The 18944-nt window shown below is 26.1% G+C and overlaps 1 long non-coding RNA gene across 1 annotated transcript; it reads right to left on the bottom strand.

Annotated features, from left to right (window-relative positions):
* Positions 1 to 1548: 1548 nt before the first annotated feature.
* LOC145269355 (uncharacterized) lies at positions 1549 to 10274 on the bottom strand. Its single transcript, XR_013865003.1, has 2 exons — positions 9933 to 10274; positions 1549 to 2140 (listed from the first exon to the last, which is right to left on the bottom strand). It is a non-coding gene; the product is annotated as an uncharacterized LOC145269355 (long non-coding RNA).
* Positions 10275 to 18944: the final 8670 nt, after the last annotated feature.

The raw sequence follows: 18944 nt of genomic DNA, 5'->3' as shown, positions 1-18944 counted from the left end.
CTCTCTATTGCTAAGCTTATCGGTCATATTTAAGATTTTGCAGTATAATTTTTTTATTATTTTGCTTTTTGTACAAGAAAATAAAGTGTTATTCATCTTTCAGTTAATGCTTATCATGGATTTCAAAGTTGAGATGTCTTATTTATATTTATTATGTTTGAATGACAACCTTATTTATTGTCAACTCTAATTTCTAATATATATGAATATAAGAATGTGGTGCCGCTCTGTATACCAACAGACTGTTAAGTTTGTGGCCTTGAAATAAAGGTTTGATCTTTAATCTCTACAGATTGGTGGAAATCTAACATTTATTTACAGTGTGTGCAGCCTAATAATGCAAACCAATTTTTTGCCACAAAAATTTAATTTTTCACGTTCTCTGGTAAAATTTACAAGCATATGATTTAACTGTGATATTTTCTTCCCTATACAGAGATATACTTGAAAATATTCAGGCTTAATATTCTTGTTTATGGAATTTTTCTGAAAATGGTGATTTAAGCCGTCTGACTTGTTTAAGCACAAGTGACAAAATGGGGAAAAGCCAGTTTTAACCAATTCTGATTGACTTCAAATAACTTCACTGCTTGATAAAGAAATAACTACCATCAAAATATCCAAAATACTTTGTGGAGATTATCAAACTATCAAAGCGTATGTGATCAATGGAAAGAAAAGTAGGAAAATACTTTAAAGAATAATTTTGAAAAAATTGATGAAAGGAATATGTGCCGCATTGGCAGGGTGATGGTCAGAACACCCCATTCTACTAGCAAGAAGATTTTTCTGCGAGCTGGAGCGCTCCAAATGTCGAAAAAATTAAAGATGGGAGACATTAAGGAGTTTTTGAAAAAGTGAAAATCTAAAAAAAAAAAAAGCATTGGGCGAGAATCACATGGAAAGCTCAATGGCTGCACAATATTTAAAGATGGATTTCAAGAACGTTGTCTTCACTGATGAATGCCGAGCAATGCTGGATGGACCAGGCGGATGGTCATCTGGTTGCGTGTTGAATGGTTATCCAGTTGCATCGTGCAACCACCAACAGCAAGGTGGTGGAGGTATAATGTTCTGGGCAGGAATTCAAGGCAATGAGATTATTGGGCCATTTAGGGTTCCACAAGGGGGGAAAATTGATTTCAAGGGTTACTGCCAGCTTCTTACAAACTTTTTAATTCCCTGAAAAATCAAACTTTTACAGAGAGAAAATCTTTTGTACTTCAGAAGGATAAAGCATCTGTGCACAAGTCCGTTACACGCAAAGTTAGTTAAGGGATCATGGTTTCACAGGAGGAAGATTGTTGGTTTAGTCTCCCAACAGTCCCAAGTTAAACCCGATTTGTGAGCCTTCATTAAACCGAGAATTTATGCTGATGAAACATAATGTATCATCTTGGATTCTCTCTGGAATGCAATGAGCGCCTGTAGATTAATTAAGCCATGTGAAGTCCAAAAACTTACTTCTGCTGTCAACAAATGTCTTCTTAAAATCCTCAAAAATAGAGGAGGCTATGTTGACTAGTAAGATAAAGTGAATAAGATTGCAACTGTTTTTTTTGCTTTATTTTGTAGTTTTTTGTATGTTCTTTCATTTTAATTTTGTATTTGTTAAATAAAAGCATTTGAAACAATAAAATTATAATTTTTTTACATTTTGCATAATCTAACCGGACAGTTAATATTGTACAAAAAAAATTGTTATTGTATAAAAATGTAAGTTTAATCAAAATGTTTAATGCATAAGTACATGATAGTTTGTATAAAAATAATGGTTTGATCAGAAACCTTTCAAGATTCAATATATGTTTAAGGAGTTATATAAAAAAAGTTAGGTGCTGCATAATCAAGCCACACCCACTGTAGTAAATTTTTATACATCTTATCTTAATCAATATATATTATCAATTTTCATTTTTTCAGTATGGGTTTCTTCTCTAGTATATCGGATGCCTAAATTTTGTATATATTAAAGAGTCTATGTGTACATTACTCAGATGCAACCACATATATTAAAGAAAAGAAGAAATATCTATATAATTAGCAAGAAATTGTTGGTTCAATAGATTATGTAAAGTGCTATTTATGACAGAAATTCTCTTGCTTCAGCCAATTAGCATTTGCTGTTCTTTGTAGTATTCTGAAAAAAAGAAAAAACAAAAGATAAATTACAAGTAAGATATTTTTTTGCAGACAAATGTATGTGTTGCAACATATGTTTCCTTGTAAATGAATAACTACATACTTCACAAGAAAATGATTTCTCTCGACTATGCATACATGTCAAAACATATTTTATTTCTTTGTAAGAGCTTCATACTTCACTGAAATAAATTAAAAACAATTCAAAGATAAATTTAAGAAAAAGATATTAATTTTATTCTGCAAAATTATATTTTAAAGACACGTAATAAGTTATAATAAATACATTTTTGTGTATAGTAGTTTCAGCACATAAGACAATTATAAAATAATATTTTTAACTTGATTACTCAATGTCTTTATTAAAACGAGTTCTTATGCAAAGAAAAAAATTGGTAATTTAATGATTCGTTTTCTTATTCATGGTTGAAGAGAAACTTAAAAGCAATTAAGATTGAAGGAAAACTGAAAGCAATTACAGTTTTCCTTACGAACATTACAAACAATCTCAGTGACATGAACACAAATTTTTAATTTAAAAATGTAGATGTTAGCCAATTCAAAAGTTGATGGATCGAAAAAGTGATTGATGGAGAGATTTTACTGCCTGATACACATGGATATAGCGTTCATGGTGTGCTAGCAAGTGAAGAAAATGGGAGGTTGCCAGATTGCTACTTTTAAGGTCGTATTTTGCGAATTTTACCCTTTTTGAATCAGTTGGAGCCTAAAATTTTGGACAATAGATTATAAGAGTTCAAAATATTCTATATATAAGGAGAGTCTTACCCCATTTTTTGGACCCTCGAACTCAGCATCGACTATGATTACTGTTATATTCTATTTGGCTTCAATTTTAGCAATTCTTTGATAATTTTACAGAAACATGTGATAGCAATTATTAAAAAACGTTATAATTATTTTTAAATCAGTTTGATCTTTAACTATTGCGTAGGCTTTTCTAATTTGTCTTTTTTTATTATTTTACGAATATACTTATTTGAATACACTTATTAGTGAAAAATGTTACAAATAAATATTCTTGAAACAGTTTGAGCTACAAAAATGTGTTTGCCTTTTGTAAGTTTTAACATATTTTTGTAACGATTTCACATAAAATAATATTTGGTAGTAACTATTAAAGAAAACGTTATAATGAGGTATTTTAAAGATGTTCAGAATAACAGCTCATTAATTGTGATACTTGCTTAACAACTCTTCATTAGACAAAATCTCCATTTAGCAGCTTTTAAATTAACAAATCAAAGAAATCCTGTGTGTAGAATAAAAAACTACACACCACGTCTTTCTCTATCTTTCCTGTTCTTCTCCCAGAGAGAACATTCATGTTTGTATTACAATCCTCCTGGCATCTCTGTGGAGTCCTAAATTGTTAACCAAACTCTTCTAGTTCCATTATCTCTTGTCCCAACCCAACACATGCAGATATATCCTTTAATGCTAAGTTTGGCCGCTGGCAAAAATGACAGACGAATAAGAGACTTTTATATACAATTAGCCTAGGGACCCGGCATTGCCCGAGTGTTTTGAGGTGTGTGTTGAGCAAAAAAAAAAAGAGTGGTAGTAGGTAGGCAGGCTCGAACCCATACCGTGAAGGAGGAAAAGAATTTGAAAAGAAAAACGTGACGTCTTTGCCGTTGCATCCATCACCAAAGCAAAAGTGACGAAGGTTTAAATTACAGCTAGTCAATCGAAAAGATGGGATGACTTTTGAAAATATCGGCAAAAAAAGCGACCCCTTCTTGTAGAAAAGTGGCCAGTTGAGGGCGAAGAAATTAATGTTTTTGACCAATTTTTCAATATTTGTCGTCCGAAGAGTCGAGCTTCAAAACAATACTGATCTCATGAAAATGCGTCGCCTCCGTCGAAAGTTTGAGGCAGACATACATTCATTTAAACAGACAGGTGAGATTTATATTATAGATGTCCAATAAAGCGTATACAGATCACTCAATGAGTACAAAAATTCACTTCATAGATTCATATATTGAATATTATCTGACTCATGTTCAAACTTATGTTTTAAAAAAGTTTTTTAATGTCTATCTATATTTCAAAGATAAAAGTTAAAACCAATATTATCTCCAAATGGGAGTTAAATCCTTATCACAAATATGCATACAAATGACCAATTTTTATTGACAACTTTGTTAAGACAATGCAAGATAAAATATTCATAAAGAATGAGTGTTCAACGAATCTGAGAAAGTTTTAATCAAAGAGAGATGCTTTTTTTCTGTAAAGAGAAATTGACACCTAGTTGTTTTAGCTGTATGTCGTTTCAAAGAAATAGGTAAAAGTAAAAAGGGGTGTGTGGGTTTCTATAGTATACACATAATTTGGGGACTAAATATTTTCTGTACTGTAACACAATACACTATAAGTTCTTGGCTTAACATATACATTGCACCACTAATAAAAAATATATGTTTTTTATAAAGTACTAACCTTCAAATAGCACACGTCACAATATGAGCTCAATCGAGTTATTAGTTTCCAAATAACATAAATTTAAGTGAAGCTACAGTGCAAGTAGTTAGAGGAATGAAAAATCTGAATTTTATCTGTTGCTAAACATTGCTCTATCATCATCATCATCATCATCATCATCATCATCATCCTTTTCCATTTAACATCCATTTTACATTTGGACAATTAAAAAAAAAATTAATTCCCAGCTGACGTATCAACGGGAAAAATACTATTCAAGGAAAGCGATGGTTTGATAAGCGTTAATTTGACTCTCCTCTATCAGAAACAATGATTAGAATTTAAACGTGGTCATACAGACACAAATGATGCCGAATGCTTAAGTTGCCTAAATTTGTCAGTTGCCCTGAGAAACATTGAAAAAGTCTAAAACTCATTTTTGACGATCATCGATTGAAATTGCATGTGATAACATAGGAATTAAAGATATTACAATTTTGCATGGACGTTTGTCGATGAAAAAGTTGTATTCAAAGTCTGTGTTATGTTTATTCTTAGTCCATAAGAACAACAAAGTGTCGGGAATTCCAAGTTGTTTGCAACTAAAAAGATATTTTTGTGGTATAATATGATGAGGATGAAATATGAATACAGCCAAACAACCAAAGATACAAAAATCAGCTAGCAAGGTTTTGACCTTTGTATTTAGGAATATATAAGATATTTTATTTATTGATTAGCTTAAAAAATGAACCAAAAACAGTGAATATCATTGAGCATTTTGTATGTTTGATGAAATCACCAAAACTTGCCACAAATGAATAAAAAAGTGTTCAGTTATCAAGACCATGCACCAGCAACAATTGGCTGTTTACAGATCACAGAAGATTACCTTGGTGAAAGAGGTTTGGTCCCAATGAAGAAATGATATTGGAAACGTAGGTGTATTTTGAAGACAAATTTTTCTACAAAAACATAAGACTTAAATTATTAGAAAAAGGCTAGAATAAATGTATCACCCTCGAAGGAGATGAAGTTAATTAAAGCCGAATTTTGCTTGAAATGTGTTTTTTTAGCAATTAAACCTGGGGCTTAATGAGCTTTGTAATATCAAGGGTCAACAAATAAAACAACATTCACTGCTGTTGCTACTTCAAACAACAAAACTGGTATGGCGAGAAATATATTAGCATATTTGAATGCTTTCTGATGCATTTGAACACATTTCTGATATAAATAAAATATAAATTAAATGTCAATGTGGTTTTCAAATAATAAACTTTGAAACTTTTTAAAAAATATTTCTTTGAACTGATTCTTTTATTTACAAAAAGTTGGATAATTTGTTTTTAAATCAAAAAAAAACATATGAAAATAATATTCTAAGTTGTAACTTTTATAGATTTTTAAAACATTTTCACAAAATCAAATGTAATGCAAGTTCAAATCTCAAAATTATTAACACTTTGGTATTATTTTTCATGAGGATCCTAAACGAAATCAAATCATCCTAAAACTAAAAATTATACCTTTTTAGACCGTTATGCATGAACACTGAGAATAACTCAAGGCAAAACAAAATAAAAAATATTTTAGAATTTTGATTGGGGGATCAGTTTTGAATTTTAGCTTAATGAAAACTCATAACTTTTTGCTGGCCATATAATGTTTGAATCGTTCAAGTTTATAGTTATCTGCTATTTATTATTAATGTTCTTTAGCGCAAAGGTACTTCTCTAAACTAATTTTAATTTACCCCAAAGTATGATTTCAATTTCATAGTCATTTTTCTTTAGTACTAGCAGGCTGTCCACCGTTGCCCAGTTGTAAAATATGCGTAAATATTATATTTTAATTTGTGCAGATTTCTTATTTATTATAAACAAAAATACCATAGGTATTAAACGTAACGTTAAATTCCTTTAATAAAATGATGTAAAAAAAAACAGAAACTGAGATATGTGCATGAGAGTATTATGTTTGTTCTAAACAGGTCACTTCTAGTAAAAAAAATACTTGAGCTGAGATCGAAACCAAGACTAGATGACATGATTCTATTTCCTTTTGATGAACACCGGTTTTCTCTTTTTGTTTCAGACTATATTAGTTGGCCAGTTGTGTACAAATCCCAAGCACAATAGGCGTCTTCTATCATGCCTGAAAGCGACAATGTTCAACTGTCGAGATCGGAGATGCACTGCTGTACAACTCATGCTCTCTACCCAACCAAGTTATGACAATAAGACCATTACCAGCATCCTCAAAATGCATCGCTGGATTGCCATAAATAACAGAGACGTGCCCAGGGTGATGAAAAAGTTTTCGGCCACGGTTATGATCTTTGGTATCGTTTCAAGTGAGGGCCACATCATGCCACCTCACATCTTCAAAGTTGCCTTGAAAGTCAACACCAAAGTATACCTGGATGTGCTGAAGAGTGTGGTTATCCCCCGGTATAATATGGATTCTGAGTGTGGCAGCAAGACTCAGCGCCGGCCCATAAGTCCAAAGACACCCAGGCTTGGCTTCAGATGGAGTGCTATGAATTTGTACCCTTCTCTTGCTTACCCTCCTCCTCCTCCTCCCTTGACCTGAATCTGCTGGACTACTTTCTTTGGTCATACTTTGAGAACATCACAACACCAAAGCCAGCCTGATTGTTGCCATCTACCGAGTATTCGCTAAGCTCCTGCTGGCGCTTGTGGAAAAAGCATGCTCCCAGTTCTAGACCCATATCAAGGTGGTGATTGAAGCTGAAGGCGCTTAATTGAATAGATGCTTGCTCTACTACATAATAAAATTACCTGAATTCATTTTTTTCACTAAAAGTTTAAAAATAAAGGTGTAGTGTTGTTTTCTTTCTAGTGACAACTTTATTGTATATCTTGTATATCTTGTTAAAGTTTTTGTTAAATTATTAGTCAAGTAAAATATAACAGTAACAGTTTTGCCTTTGGCGTGAAATATTATGAAAAATACATATATAGATGTGTAGGTCCAGAAAAATGTCAGGTTTGAGCAGACAACAGCTAAAACAATTAGTTTCTTGTTGATATGGAGGCAGCTAACTGACAAAATTTCTTTATTATTAATTTCAATATCGTCATTCATAGTCTAAAAAGGGTAATATTTAAATTATTTTTATTAAATTCCTTTTTATTCTATTTATTCTAGGAAATATCAATTTTTAATTCCTACAACTTATTTTTTTTTAATCTTACCTTAAATTAACTTTCAGAAACTTATTTTAAATTCAAAATTTCTGTATGGACTTATGAACATTTTTCTTTAATATTAGCAGATTGTAAAACAGGCTGTGCACAAGAAAATTTGATTAGCTTTTAAATGATAATTGCTTCAGTTACTTGGTTTCGAAATTATATTTTTGTTTTGACAAAAGAAACGAGTAATGCTACGATTTTTATCAGCGACATGTGAACAGTTTATCATTGGACTTTCATAGAAAAAATTATTCACGTTCGATTTCTAAATATATATTTTTTAATTGTTTACTATTCAAAAGGCCTCGATTTTTTAAAAATTATCAACAGTAATATTGTCTGTGTATTGATAATAAGTTTTAAGACCAAATCTTCCACATTTTTTTTCATGAACCTTGAAAAATTCAATCATAAAAATAAAAATGAATTTCAGAAATCGTTTGAAATTACATAGTTAAAAACTGTCAAATATAAATAATAATTTACTTTTTTTAATTTCGTAAAACTGAAATAATTTTTAAATATGTTCCAACATTTTTTCCGAAAAATCAATAAAAATCGTATAAATCGGCAACCTTTGTGACCCCAAAATCAAATATATTATTTCATCATTCAAGTATACTTTAATATGGGTACGTGCAAAATGAATGCCGATGCTCAAAATGTATAAACATTTTGACTCCCTCCCTTTACTTAAAAATTCACCAAAAATCAGGAAATTAACCAATTTCAATGAAAGTTTCAGTATTTATCAAATAATGATCACGGAATATAATGAACCTATTATTATTATTATTATTATTATTATTATTATTATTATTATTATTGGAAATGTATTTTTTTAAATAAAACTTTTCAGCAGTAAAAAACTATGCATAAATTTATTTTTGCTTTCATGAAAATAAAGCATATTAAATTATAACAATTAAAAAAATATTTCATTTTTACAGGAACATTAGCAAAAAAAAAAAAAACCCTAAAGTCCGTATTAATGAAATCAATATAACTCAAAGAAAAATTAATTTCTCGAACTACAGATATTATCATTGAATTATACATTGTTTATTTAATATGTAAAAACAACTAAGCTGTAAATACCCCCCCACATACACACATAAAAAACATCTGATATGATCGCGTTTAGGGGGGGGGTATGAGAATTTTTTTGTATATTATTTTATTTCAGACTTTTTTTTTTTAGAAAAGTAAGTAAAAAAGCAACGAAATTTATCAATTATTTGATTTTTGATAGAATTTTTTAAATCGCGTTGTTTTTATTGAATATTTTAGTTTTAAAATTTTAGTTATTTTAGTTTTTTTTATTGAATATGTTAGTTTTAAAAAGTTTACGTTCATTTTACGTTAAATTATTATAGAAAAGTGATCCCCCACTTTTTAAAACCAACATTTCTTCATATCTTGGAAACTACTCGTTTGCCGTAATTTTAAACGTTATTTTCGTTTTTCAGCGACCCCGAAAACTTTTAAAAGTGGTAATTTTAAAGGAATTTTCGATGGTGGAGTAATTCTTCATATTTACCTTTTTTTTTTTAATTGAATTGTTAGGTGAAAGTACAGAATAGTTCCCCATGTTAAATAATAGGTTTCTTAATAATAGCGTTAAAAATAGCTCGGGTCGTAAAGTGCAGGGCAGGCAGGACTGCAGGAGGACTGCAGGAGTACCTGTAAAAGGTAACGCCGGGTCGGAAAAAGATCTCAAAATGAAAATAAAATAAATTCTCCGCTCAAAATAAGAAATGGGAGAAAAAAAAGTTAAACGGGAGAAAAAAAGAGCTCAAAATGAAAGAAAAATAAAACAAATTATTTTTACAATTGTAGTCATCCGTATTATAAGATTTGTGTGACGTCACTTCCAATGTAAACAAAGAAGTGCACAGCGTCAGGATAACCGTTAATCAACCGAATTCGATAAAAATCTTCAAAGAGATTAAATTCATTTTTAATTATATTTTTTAAAGAAAAGTTAAATTTATCTAATTTCAATTATCGACATTTTCCTTCCAAAAATTGCTTTCCACTTCGATGTGATTATTTTTGGAAAATTTATAAAAACATATTTACAAAAATGTGAAATAATTCAAGTAATATTTTACTTACATTTATTGAATCTTTTTTCGCTAGACGTGTTTGATGGAAACATTCGTTGATGTTTTTTAAAGGTTGCGTGTGTTTTTTGCTTTGAATGGCAGAATGAATCTCGTCAAGTTCAAATAACGCATTGCGTCATCATCAAAACAGGTTTTCTACCGGGTTTCTCCCTCTCCTCTCTCTGACAAGTTTGTTTTATTGTTAGTAGTACTTATTGTAAACACAATTGTTACATTTTATTTTTACTTATTATTCTATTGATGAATTTTGTTTATATTGTTATCTTCGTTAAATTAAAGTCTATAAGTCTAGCCTTGCGACCTTGAGAACGACAAAGATTTTGTTGTCAGCCTGTGGAATTGTCTTCCGTTTTCCTGCTTTCCAACTTTCTATAATATGGTTGTCTTCAAGTCCAACGTGAACAAGTTTCTGATGAGCCGTTCCGGCGTTCCACTTAGGTTAACAAATTTACCGAACTTTCATTACTACCGATTACTATATTGTCCTTTTGACTACTCTACACTCTTTAACCCTTATCCTTGAGTGGCCTATCGGCCTTGATAAGTGGTGACGTCTATGTAAAAAAAAAAAAAAAAAAAGTCTCTAAGTCTTAGCCTTGCTACCTTGAGTAATCAGTCAGCGCATGTGTCATCAACCCAAAACGTTATTCTCGCCCCGCTATACCCCCCCTCTCTCTCTCTGTCTCTCTCTCTCACACACACACACACACACACACATATATATATATATATATATATATATATATATATATATATATATATATATATATATATATATACATTATTATTATTATTATTATTATTATTATTATTATTATTCGCGGATTTTTAAAATTTAAGATTAATCAGCGGATGCGTCATCAACACAAAACAAGTCGGGTTTTTTTTTCTACGTTATTCTCGCCCCGCTATACCCCCCCTCTCTCTCTCCCTCTCTCTCTCTCTCTCTCTCTCTCTCACACACACACACACACACACACACATATATATATATATATATATATATATTTATATACATATATATACTATACTCTCTCTCTCTCTCTCTCTCTCTCTCTCTCTCTCTCTCTCTCTCTCTCTCTATCATTTCCTTCTCTCATCACTAGTAATTTATTATTATTATTCGCGGATTATTTAAATTTATTTTCAATAAAGATTAACCGATACGGCGGATACGTACATTTATATTTTATACATATAAATATTTTTCTAATCAATTCTAAAATTAACAATTATGTTCATTTATTGTTTTTTTTTAATATTGTTTTAATTAATTAATTCTTTTATTAAAACATTTTTTACGTTAAAAAGATTTATAAAAAGTGAAAGTATCCACTCTTTATTATCTTTTTTTTAATATGAGCATGAGTAAAAAAAAAAGTTTGTAATTTGTATAAAACGATTTAATCGGAATCTGTAAATCACAGTGAACAAGAAAAACGGACATTACAATAAAGTAAATATTGCATTAAAATACGTGAAACAATTTGATAAGTTGAAGTTGTGCTTGAAGAACCAACGTAAATACGATTTAAATGTGAATTTAAAGTAATAAGACTAATAATTTTCCTCCTTTTAGTTTTATCTCCATGGAAAAGGAAGCCCGTCAAAGGAGGCCCGCCATGAAACTACGCATTAAAAAACTACGCTTTTATAAAATTACTAATTTATAATTTATAAAATTGATATAATTTTTAAAACTAGTAATTTTTAAAATTACTAATTTATAAAATTTATATAATGTGTTAAATTACTAATTTTTAAATTACTAATGTATAAAATTTATATAATTTTTAAAGTTACTAATTTTTAAAATTACTAATTTAAAAAAATTATATAATTTTTAAAATTACTAATTTATAAAATTCCTAATTTATAAAATTCCTAATTTATAAAATTACTAATTTATAAAATTACTAATTTGCAAAATGACTAATTTATAAAATTTATATTTTTACAATTACTATTTTTTAAAATTACTAATTCATAAAATTTATAAAATTTATAGAATTTTTAAAATGACTAATTTTTAAAATTACTAATTCATAAAATTGATATAATTTTTTAAATTACTAATTAATAACATTACTAACTTATAGCATTTATATAATTTTTAAAACTACTAATTTTTAAAATGACTAATTTATAAAATTTATATAATGTGTAAAATTACTAATTTTTAAATTACTAATGTATAAAATTTATATAATTTTTAAAGTTACTAATTTTTTCAATTACTAATTTAAAAAAATTATATAATTTTTAAAATTACTAATTTATAAAATTACTAATTTATAAAATTACTAATTTGAAAATGACTAATTTATAAAATTTATATTTTTTACAATTACTATTTTTTAAAATTACTAATTCATAGAATTTTTATAATTTTTAAAATGACTAATTTTTAAAATTACTAATTCATAAAATTGATATAATTTTTAAAATTACTAATTTATAAAATTACTAATTTATAAAATTTATATAATTTTTAAAGTCACTAATTTAAAAAAATTATATAATTTTTAAAATTACTAATTTATAAAATTATTCATTTATAAAATTCCTAATTCATAAAATTCCTAATTTATAAAATTCCTAATTTATAAAATTACTAATTTGCAAAATGCCTAATTTATAAAATTTATATTTTTTACAAATAATATTTTTTAAATTACTAATTCACGAAATTTATATAATTTTTAAAATGACTAATTTTTAAAATTACTAATTTATAAAATTTATATAATTTTTAAAATTACTAATTTATAAAATTACTAATTTATAACAATTATATAATGTGTAAAATTACTAATATTTAAAATTATTAATTTAAAAAATTTATATAATTCGTAAAGTTACTAATTTATAAAATTACTAATTCAAAAAAATTATATAATTTTTAAAATTACTAATTTATAAAATTACTAATTTATAAAATTCCTAATTCATAAAATTACTAATTTTTTAAATTAATAATTAATAACATTACTAATTTATAAAATTCATGAAATTTTTAAAATTACTAATTCATAAAATTTATATAATTTGTAAAATTACTAATTAGTAAAATTACTAATTCATAAAATTTATGTAATTTTTAATATTACTAATTTATAAAATTTATACAATTATGAAAATTTCTAATTTATAAAAATTACTAATTCATAAAATTTACATAATTTTTTAAATTACTAATTTTTATAATTACTAATTTATAAACCTTATACAATTTTTAAAATTACTAATTTATAAAATTACTAATTTATAAAATTTATATAATTTTTAAAACTACTAATTTTTAAAATTACTAATTTATAAAAATTATATAATGTGTAAAATTACTAATTTTAAAAATTATTCATTTAAAAAATTTATAAAATTTGATAAGTTACTAATTTGTAAAATTACTAATTTAAAATTTTTTTATAATTTTTAAAATTACTAATTTAAAAAATTACTTATTTTTAAAATTCCTAATTCATAAAATTAATAATTTTTAAAATTAATAATTTATATCATTACTAATTTATAAAATTCATAGAATTTTTAAAATTACTAATTTATAAAATTTATATAATTTGTAAAATTACTAATTAGCAAAATTACTAATTCATAAAATTTATATAATTTTCAAAATTACTAATTTATAAAATTTATATAATTTTGAAAATTTCTAATTTATAAAAATTACTAATTCATAAAATTTACATCATTTTTTAAATTACTAATTTTTATAATTACTAATTTATAAACTTTATATAATTTTTAAAATTACTAATCTATTAAATTACAAATTTATGAAATTCCTAATTAATAAAATTACTACTTTTTAAAATTACTAATTTATAAAATTACTAATTTATAAAATTTATACAATTTTTTAAATTACATATTTCTAAAATTTATATAATTTTTAAAATTACTAATTTTTAACATTGCTAATATATAAAATTTATATCATTTTTAAAATTACTAATTTATTAATTTACTAATATATAAAATTTGTCTAATTTTTTAAATTACTAATTTATAAAATTTCTAATTTATAAAATTTATATAATTTTAAAATTACTAATTTATAAAATTTATAGAATTTGTAAAATTACTAATTTTTAAAATTACTAATTTGTAAATTGATATACTTTTTAAAATTACTAATTTATAAAATTGATATAATTTTTAAAACTACTAATTTTTAAAATTACTTATTTGGAGTACTGATTCATTTTGAGCATTGAATCACTTTTAGAATTGATTAATTTTGAACATTGAATAATTTTGAGCATTGAATAATTTGGAGCAATGAATAATTTTAAGCATAGATTAATTTTAAGCATTGATTAATTAAGAGCATTGAATAATTTTCACCATTGAATAATTTTCACCATTGAATAATTTTGCGCATAGAATAATTTTTAGCAATGATGAATTTTGAGCCTCGAATACTTTTGAGCATTGGTTAATCTTGAGCATTGATTGATTTTTGAGCATTGAGTAATTTGAGCATTGATTAATTTTGAGTATTGATTAATTTGGAGCATTGATTAATTTTGAGCAATGATTAATTTTGAACATCGAATAATTTTGATCATTGAATAATTTTGAGCATTGATTAATTTTGAGCATTGAATAATTTAGAGCATTGGATAATTTGGAGCATTGAATTATTTTGAGCATTGAATAATTTTGAGCATTGATTAATTTGGAGCGTTGAATAATTTGGAGCATTGAATAATTTTAGCATTGAATAATTTTTAACATTGAATAATTTTGAACATTGATTAATTTTGAGCATTGATTAATTTTGAGCATTGAGTAATTTTGACAACTTAATAATTTTGAGCATTGAATAATTTTGAGCATTGGTTAATTTAAAGCATTTAATAATTTTGAGCATTGATTAATTTTGAGCATTGATTAATTTTGAGCATTGAATAATTTTGAGCATTGATTAATTTTGAGCATTGAATAATTTTGACCATTGATTAATTTGAGCATTGATTAATTTTGAGCATTGAATAATTTATAGCATTGAATAATTTTGAGCATTGAATAATTTAGAGCATTGAATAATTATGAGCATTGCATAATTTTGAGCATTGGTTAAATTGGAGCTTTGAATAATTTTGAGAATTGAAGAATTTTGAGCATTGATTAATTTTGAACATTGATTAATTTTGAGTATTGAAGAATTTTGAGCATTGAATAATTTTGAATGTTGAATAATTTTTAGCATTCATTAATTTGTTGCATTGAATAATTTTGAGCATTGAATAATTTTGAGCATTGAATCATTTTTAACATTGAGTAATTTGGAGCATTGATTAATCTGGACCATTGAATAATTTGGAGCATGGACTAATTTGGAGCATTGACTTATTTGGCGCATTGAATTATTTTGAGCATTGATTAATTTTGAGCATTGAATTATTTTGAGCATTGATTAATTTTGGACATTGAATAATTTTGAGCATGGACTAATTTTGAGCATTGAGTAATTTTGTCGCATTGAATAATATTTAGCATTCGTTAATTTTCACCATTGATTAATTTGTTGCATTAAATTATTTTTAGCATTTAATAATTTTGAGCATTGGTAAATTTTGAGCATTGAATAATTTGGAGCATTGAATAATTTGGTGCATTGACTACTTTGAGCATTGTATAATTTTGAGCATTGAATAATTTTAAGCATTGATTAATTCTGAGCATTGATTTACAGTGAGCAGTGAATAATTTGTTGCATTGAATAATTTTGAGCATTGATTAAGTTGGAGCGTTGAATAATTTGGAGCATTGAATAATATTAGCATTGAATAATGTTGAGCATTGAATAATTTTTAGCATTGAATTATTTTGAGCATTGATTATTTTGAGCATTGAATAATTTGGAGCATTGAATAATTTGGAGCATTGAATAATTCTGAGCACTGATTACTTTGAGCATTGTATAATTTTGAGCATTGAATAATTTTAAGCATTGATTAATTGAATAATTAAATTGGAGCATTGAATAATTTGGAGCATTGAATAATTTTGAGCATTGATTATTTTGAGCATTGTATAATTTTGAGCATTGAATAATTTTAAGCATTGATTAATTCTGAGCATTGATTTATAGTGAGCAGTGAATAATTTGTTGCATTGAATAATTTTGAGCGTTGAGTAATGGGGAACATTGAATAATTTTGAGCATTGATTAATTTTGAGTATTGAGTAATTTTCAGCATTGAATAATTCTGAGCATTGAATAATTCTGAGCATTGAATAATTTGGAGCATTGAATAATTTTGACCATTGATTAATTTGAGCATTGAATAATTGGGAGCATTGATTTATTTTGAGCATTTAATAATTTTGAGCAGTGAATAATTTAGAGCATTGAATTATTTGGAGCATTGATTAAATTGGAGCATTGAATAATTTTGAGCATTGATTAATTTTGAGCATTGATTAATTTTGAGCATTGAATAATTTTTAGCATTGAATAATTTTGAACGTTGAATGATTTTGAGCATTCATTAATTTGTTGCAATGAATAATTTTGAGCATTGGATAATTGTGAGCATTGAATAATTTTTAGCATTGAATAATTTTGAACATTGAATAATTTGGAGCATTGATTAATTTTGAGCATTGAATAATTTTGAGCATTGAATAATTTGGAGTATTGAATAATTTTTAGCATTGAATAATTTTGAGCATTGAATAATTTTAGCATTGAATAATTTTTAGCATTGAATAATTTAGAACATTGATTAATTTTTAGCATTGAATAATTTTTAGCATTGATTAATTTTGAGCATTGAATAATTTGAAGCATTGAATAATTTGGAGCCCTGAATAATTTATAGCATTGAATAATTTTTAGCATTGAATAATTTTTAGCATTGAATAATTTTGAGCATTGAATAATTTTGAGCATTGAATAATTTTGAGCATTGATTAATTCTGAGCATTGATTAATTTGTTGCATTGAATAATTTTGAGCATTGAGTAATGTGGAGTATTGAATAATTTTGACCATTGAATAATTTGGAGCATTGAATAATTTTGAACATTGATTAATTTTGAGCATTGATTAATTTTGAGCATTGAGTAATTTTGACAACTTAATAATTTTGAGCATTGAATAATTCTGAGCATTGGTTAATTTAAAGCATTGAATAATTTTGAGCATTGATTAATTTTGAGCATTGATTAATTTTGAGCATTGAATAATTTTGAGCATTGATTAATTTTGAGCATTGAATAATTTTTAACATTGATTAATTTGAGCATTTAATAATTTTGAGCATTGAATAATTTTGAGCATTGAATAATTTTGAGCATTGAATAATTTAGAGCATTGAATAATTATGAGCATTGCATAATTTTGAGCATTGATTAAATTGGAGCTTTGAATAATTTTGAGAATTGAAGAATTTTGAGCATTGATTAATTTTGAACATTGATTAATTTTGAGTATTGAAGAATTTTGAGCATTGAATAATTTTGAATGTTGAATAATTTTTAGCATTCATTAATTTGTTGCATTGAATAATTTTGAGCATTGAATAATTTTGAGCATTGAATCATTTTTAACATTGAGTAATTTGGAGCATTGATTAATCTGGACCATTGAATAATTTGGAGCATGGACTAATTTGGAGCATTGACTTATTTGGCGCATTGAATTATTTTGAGCATTGATTAATTTTGAGCATTGAATTATTTTGAGCATTGATTAATTTTGGACATTGAATAATTTTGAGCATGGACTAATTTTGAGCATTGAGTAATTTTGTCGCATTGAATAATATTTAGCATTCGTTAATTTTCACCATTGATTAATTTGTTGCATTAAATTATTTTTAGCATTTAATAATTTTGAGCATTGGTAAATTTTGAGCATTGAATAATTTGGAGCATTGAATAATTTGGTGCATTGACTACTTTGAGCATTGTATAATTTTGAGCATTGAATAATTTTAAGCATTGATTAATTCTGAGCATTGATTTACAGTGAGCAGTGAATAATTTGTTGCATTGAATAATTTTGAGCATTGATTAAGTTGGAGCGTTGAATAATTTGGAGCATTGAATAATATTAGCATTGAATAATGTTGAGCATTGAATAATTTTTAGCATTGAATTATTTTGAGCATTGATTATTTTGAGCATTGAATAATTTGGAGCATTGAATAATTTGGAGCATTGAATAATTCTGAGCACTGATTACTTTGAGCATTGTATAATTTTGAGCATTGAATAATTTTAAGCATTGATTAATTGAATAATTAAATTGGAGCATTGAATAATTTGGAGCATTGAATAATTTTGAGCATTGATTATTTTGAGCATTGTATAATTTTAAGCATTGAATAATTTTAAGCATTGATTAATTTTTAGCATTGAATAATTTTAAGCATTGATTAATTCTGAGCATTGATTTATAGTGAGCAGTGAATAATTTGTTGCATTGAATAATTTTGAGCGTTGAGTAATGGGGAACATTGAATAATTTTGAGCATTGATTAATTTTGAGTATTGAGTAATTTTCAGCATTGAATAATTCTGAGCATTGAATAATTCTGAGCATTGAATAATTTGGAGCATTGAATAATTTTGACCATTGATTAATTTGAGCATTGAATAATTGGGAGCATTGATTTATTTTGAGCATTTAATAATTTTGAGCATTGAATAATTTAGAGCATTGAATTATTTGGAGCATTGATTAAATTGGAGCATTGAATAATTTTGAGCATTGATTAATTTTGAGCATTGATTAATTTTGAGCATTGAATAATTTTGAGCATTGAATAATTTTGAACGTTGAATAATTTTGAGCATTCATTAATTTGTTGCAATGAATAATTTTGAGCATTGGATAATTGTGAGCATTGAATAATTTTTAGCATTGAATAATTTTGAACATTGAGTAATTTGGAGCATTGATTAATTTTAAGCATTGAATAATTTGGAGCATTGAATAATTAGGCGCATTGAATTATTT

Source organism: Euprymna scolopes, chromosome 45, assembly GCF_053919585.1.
Source record: "Euprymna scolopes isolate OS-2025 chromosome 45, ASM5391958v1, whole genome shotgun sequence".
NCBI lineage: Eukaryota > Metazoa > Mollusca > Cephalopoda > Sepiida > Sepiolidae > Euprymna > Euprymna scolopes.
The sequence above is the reverse complement of the archived record's forward strand: the minus strand, read 5'-3'. Positions and strand labels throughout refer to the sequence as shown.